Here is a 6,375-nt window from a genome sequence, read left to right as displayed (position 1 = left end):
AACCTCCAGGAAGTGATGCAGAGCGAGAGGAGCAGAACCAGGAAAACATTGTACACAGAGACTGATACACTGTGGTACAATCAAACGTAATGGACTTCTCCATTAGGGTCAACACAACGTCCCTGAACATTCTGCAGGGATCCAGGAGAAAAAAACACTATCCACAAGAAAAGGACAAACAGTGGGAGTAAAAACACCGAAGAGAAGCAACAGCTTGACTACAGGGGTTGAGGGGACAGGAATGAGGAGAGACTCTAAATGAACACCCTAATGCAAATACCAACAAAATGGAAATGGGATTGAAGCAAGAACACATGTTGATACCCAGTGGAATCGTGCATTGGCTAGGGGAGGGGCGGGGGCAGAGGGGGAGGACAAGAAAAGGATCTTTGTTTCCAAGGAATATTATTTGAAAATAACCAAATAAAACAATGTTTAAATTGGAAAAAGAAAAGGAAACTAAAAAAAAAAATAATGGTATGGCCCTGGCAAAACTCTTGTGCTCTCTGTGACTTAGTTTCTTCATCCTTAAAGAGAATTGTAGTCGGCAGCCTCTAAGGTTCCTTCTACCTCTAAATCCATGAGCCTACGAATTCTGTGAAGTGTAATAGTTAAAGGAATTGTAGAGGATTGAAGAGGTATAGGGATAAGGAAGGTTTTGTAGCAGGGAATGGAGGAGTTGAAGGGATAGTGGGAATATGGATGCTGGTGAGGTAAAAGGAGAGATGCCCCCTGCTGAGAGGCTATCTTTGAAAAATGGAGTTCCCAAGAAATGGGCCAACTATGATAGCCTGAGGGGATGTCTTCTCTATTGATTGATGTTGAAGATACCCAGGACAGGTAAGCATGGACCCTCCCGAGGGGCAAGCTTCCCCTCCCCTGCCCCCAGGTCTCTCAGCAGGGGTCCAATAAGGACCATTTATGGTTGAATGGCTGTCCTTAGGTTCTGCTCCTTCTATATTCCCCTGACATGATAGTCCTCTTATCTGACTGTGGGTTATTTAACTCAAGATGAACTTAATAACAAGTTTGGATCGGGAAGGTATCAGGGTAGAGGGAAGAGGGGTTCCCTATATTTTGCCACTGATTGGGTTTGAGTCTCTCTCAGCTTTTGAACTGAGACCAGGCCTTGCAGGTTGGTGGAGGGTTCCTTTTATTCCTGTCTTTGCTAGTCTATGCTAGCTTTCTTAAGTTCAAAGTCTTTAGCATAGACAGCAAGAAGAAGAAAAAGGTTCTGACTTTCAGAGCTGGTTGGGCCTGCCTCTTTGGGCTACTGCCCTAAAGACTTGGCTTTAAGTTCAAACTGCTCCCCTTAAATCCTTTTGTTCGATGACACGATCACAGGAATCCAAGTAGAGCGAACAGTTGGGGAAAATCCAGGAATAGAGGTGCTTCTATCCAGAGACAGGGAGAGAGTGCTACTTCCAGTCCAAGGGCCAGGAAAGAGAGACCTCAAGAGCAACAGTCACTTTCCCAGTTGCCTCTCCCCCCTCCAACTGTCATCTTAGTCAATATCTTCAGTCCAACATTCCAACTGCTGTGTGTCTGTCTCCCCGCCCCCCCCTCCCCGCTGTCAGTGGCAGAAAGGACAAAAGCTTGATTCAGTTTTCCTTTCCACTATTGGCCCCTTTTTTTTGTTGTGACCTTCCCAAAGTCACTTATATTTATTATACTTACCAGACTACTAAATCTACTTTCTAACTACTCCCAAAATAATAAATTTTCCTTAATTACTCTATCACCATTCTATGCTAATCTTATCTAATCTAAGGAATTCTTTGCAGGAAAGTTTGGGTAAGGATAGTTTTAGGGTTTTACAATAAATTCAGTACGATAAATGTTTGAACAAAACCATTACAAAGAAATTTGAATCTTAATGCTAATACTACTTACTCTTGCTAAGTTAAACATTTTCCCCATTTTATTTATCTATAATTATTTGCAAACTATTTTGTCTATATATATTTCCATTAAACACAATTTCAGCATCAGCTTTATAATAAACAATTAAGTTTACTAATTATCTGCAAATGCATTTTAAGTCTATTTCTAAGTATAACTAACTGTCTATGCTATGCTTAACTTAACTTACTCCTACTCTATTCCCTACTTACAATTATTCTCTAAGTCCCTCGTCTAATCTATAACCTAATCTTATGTACACATATATACATGCTATGCTACTTATTTACAGACTCCATCACTATGTTACTAACCTAATTATAGCATATACATTATTTACAGAGATTATTTACAAAATTTGCACTTAATTTTAAAACAACCAAAATAATTCAGGTACAAATAAGATACAACTATTGGCTATCCAGTGACCATCATTTCTTGTTTGTAAAGCTTGTATATATTTTGTTAATTGACAATCTCCTCTGATCATTGCAATGTAAGCTGGTTTACAAGTCCTTCCTTGCCAAATTGTGCGTCTATATAGCGTCTCAAATGGAGAGATGTGCAGATTTCCACTGGGTCTTGTTCCAAGATGGAACAGAACTAATGGAAGAATGTCTGCCCATTTTAGGTGTTTTTATGCACAAAATTTACCTATTAATGTTTTGATGTTTTATTTAATCTCTCCACTTGCCCTGAACTTTGGGGATGATACGGTGTGTGGTATGTTGCTTGTATTCCTAGATTTTTATAAATTTCATTTAATATTGATTAAAGTCATTCCCATGGTTTGAGTCCAATTTTGTGGGAATCCCAAATCTAGGTATGATTTCTTTTAATAGGATTTTGACCACAAACGCTGTGTTGTTCTTTTTGGCAGGAAAAACTTCTGGCCTAGTGAGTCTGTCTATGATCTATGTCTATGATCCCAAGGCAATACTTAAACCCTTTGTCTTTTGGCATGCTGATAAAATCTATGTGTATGCATTCAAATGGAGTATATGTTAAGGGACAACCTCCTAACCCTTTGGCCTTATAAACTCCTTGATTGAATTGCATACAAATTTTATATTTTCGACAGACTTATGGCATAAGAGGACATTCCAGGTGCGGTCCAAAATTGTCTCACTGAATCAATCATGGCTTGGGTTCTATAGTATCCTTGTGCATGTATTGCATTGCATACATGATAGGATAACATACTAGGCAGGATGGGCTTGCCTCGTTGTGAAAACCATATGCCCCTCATTTGTTTGCCCATAAGTTCTTTATCCATGTTTGAATTTCTCGTTTGTTGTAGGTATCAGTTAAGATTGTCCTTTCAATTAGTGAGAAATTCAATACATGTAGAGGTCCTTCTCTAGCTCCAAATTTTGCTGTAATGTAGGCTCTGTGGTTTCCTAAGGACACATGATCTTTATTACCCATGTGTGATCTGCAGTGGATTATTGTCTCTTCCTTGGGCTGTTGTACAGCCTCAAGAAGTTGCATTAAGCCTTTGGCATATGCGATCTTTTTGCCTGCACTTGTCAAAAATCCTCTATGTTTCCAAATTTCTGCTGTGGCATGAATTACTGAGAATGCGTACTGGGAATCTGTGTAAATATTGATCTATTTATCTTTCCCAATTTGAAAAGCTTTTAATAAAGCAACTAGCTCTGCCTCTTGAGCACTCACATGCTTTGGTAAGGATGCATACCATAATGTCTCTGTTTGTGTTACTTCTGCTGCTCTGGTATACCTTTCCCTGTTAACTATCATGTTCGAACCATCTGTATGCATTTTGATTATGTTTGATGAACTGGGAATGGCTGGCATAAAGCTTTAGTTTATATCTCATGTCCACCCATATGACTGTCCCAGCATCATCTCCTGATTCCAGAGCCAAATTATCCATTGTCTCACCTGTTTCATGATGATAATTCACAGCTTCCGTCTCCATCCATGGCATTATCAGTATTTCGAGGATCATCCACATATCCTTAATAAACCACTAAATGTTCTTGATTGAAGAGTTTGTGCAACTGCTCCTCCATCTCCTGCTTCTCAGCAGTGGATTTCTGTAAGGAGTTCATAGCTTCTTCACCAAACTCTCATTTCAAGGTAGCATTGATTTTCTCTCCTGGACCCACTATCTCCCCTGGGATTGCCCATTCTTCACAGTCTTTCCTCTTGATTTCTATAAATTGTAAGATATTTTCCCCAGAATGAGGGTGAATGACTTTATTTCCACTGTTGTCCTTTTTCCACATAGTAATAATGAGATCTGCAGCATGGTTTTGGCCCCAATGTTCCAAAAGTCCCCGGCCTACCAATCCTGTCCAACCTGCTGGATTTCTAGGTTGACCATTTTCAATCTCATACAAACCATTCTGACTCTTTCGTTCAACACGTCCATCCTTTTTATGAAACTTAGGAGAAAAATTTCTTTCACTGATCTGTGGATCTGCCCACATGGGTCCAGTCAAGACAGAGACTGCAGTATATTCCACAGGATTATACTCCTGCCACTCAACAAATCAGCCCACCTTCTCATTGAGTACTTGACTATGTTCAACTTTTGAACCTGGATACGGTGATGTCCGAGCCTTGTGAGAATTCTCATCAGTACCATTTGAACCTGACATAATGACTGAGCTTAGATGGAATGAACATGATGAAAAGTAACTGTAGAGTGCCCCCCCCCCCACCAGGGGCCAGTCATGTATGACAGGCTCACACTGAGGAACAAGGTAGCTAAAGCTTGGGCCAGGCCACGTGCTGCCAACAGTGTCTTGGAGGCTTTCCAGAAAGCTAGGCTGCTGTGTCCTCCAGCTGCTGCTGTCGCCACTGCCGCCTCCCTAAAAAGGCTCTCAGTTATTTCTTAGTCTTTGGCATGCTGAGCTTTTGTATGATGTCCTCTACTCTTTTCTTAGAAATCTTTCTTGTCCCCTTTTTAAAGATGAATCCTAGATATTCAACTTTAGGCATAATCCATTGTAGCTTTGATTTGGAAACTTTGTGACCTTTCTTATATAGCTCTAGGAGGAGTTTTTATTGTCCTGGTAACAAACTTTAACAGATGGGGATGCAAGAAGAATGTCATTCACATAGTGCACAATTTTCCTTTTTTGAATTGGATGTTCTTTAAATCTTGTTGCAAGATTTGGCAAAATTGGACTATCACAGAAACCCATTGGTAATCTTCCCCATGTCACTGAATCCCATTCCAAGTGAAAGCAAAGATTTTTTTGGCTTTCCTTTGCAATTGGAATGCTAAAATAAGCACTACACAGATCAACAATGGTATAATATCTAGATTTACTTGGAATTTCTGGGATAGTTTTAGATGGTCTTAGAATGACTGCATGGGACTTTTTTACAAAGTTATTTACTACTCTTAAATCTTGAACCAGTCTCCACTGAATTTTTCCTTCAGAGTCACATGTTGCTTTCTTTATGGGTATGATTGGTGTGTTGTATTCTGAAACTGTTGGAATTAAAATGTTCTGATCTAACAAGCTTTGGATTATGGGGTTGATAGCAAATAGAGTAGAATGCTAAAAGAGAAGAAAAGCTTTCTAGCTATGAGGAGTATAAAAAGTAACCTTTTGTACATGTTATATTTAGGCATGGCTTAAACCAAATTAAATTACTGCATATTTTAAATTTATTCATAAAAAATCCTTATCTTCCATCTTAGAATCAATACTGTATATTGGTCCCAAGGCAAGGGATAGGCAATGGGGGTTAAGTGACTTGCTCAGGGTCACACAGCTAGGAAGTGTCTGAGGCCAGTTTTGAACCCAGGACCGCCTGACTCTAGGCTTGGCTCTCAATCTACTGAGCTACCCCGCTTCCCCCAAATTTATTCATTTTTAATATTCTTTTAAAGTTTTAAGTTCCAACTTCTCTCCCTCCCACCTTCCCATCACCCACTGAGAAGTCAAGCAAAATTATATCAATTAATTATATATGTGAAATCATACAAAACATATTTCTATCAAAAAAAGGCAAAAACTCATACTTCAGTTTACTCAGAATTTATTAGTTCTCTCTGTGGAGATAGATGGCAATTTAAAAATTATGAGTTCTTTGGAATTGTCTCAGACCATTATTGATCAGAGTAGCAAAGCCCACGGTTTAAAAAAAAATTTAGCTCTAAATTAAAAAAAAATTTGCTTTCTTCCTTAATTACATGTGAATTTTTTAAACATTAAAACTGTTTATAACATTTTAAAAACTTTTAAATTCTTTCTGTGGGGAAAATATTGCACAGAAAGGGTTTGAAATGTTGGAGTGAAGATTGATGGACAGAAAAGGCAGTTGGAGGAGGGAGGGATGACTGGGAAAGTGACAGTTGCTCTCTAGGTCTCTCTTTCCTGGCCCTTGGACTGGAAGTAGCACTCTCTCCCTGTCTCTGGATAGAAATACCTCTATTCCTGGATTTTTCCCAACTGTTTGCTCTACTTGGATTCCTGTGATCATGTCATC

The 6,375-nt window shown here is 39.1% G+C and overlaps 1 pseudogene; it reads right to left on the bottom strand.

Annotated features, from left to right (window-relative positions):
- Nucleotides 1-3,652: 3,652 nt before the first annotated feature.
- Nucleotides 3,653-4,544, bottom strand: LOC103101026 (ADP-ribose pyrophosphatase, mitochondrial-like; annotated as a pseudogene).
- Between the last annotated feature and the right edge of the window lie 1,831 nt (nucleotides 4,545-6,375).

This window comes from Monodelphis domestica, chromosome 2 (assembly GCF_027887165.1).
Source record: "Monodelphis domestica isolate mMonDom1 chromosome 2, mMonDom1.pri, whole genome shotgun sequence".
Lineage (NCBI taxonomy): Eukaryota > Metazoa > Chordata > Mammalia > Didelphimorphia > Didelphidae > Monodelphis > Monodelphis domestica.
This window is presented reverse-complemented; position numbering and strand designations above follow the sequence as displayed.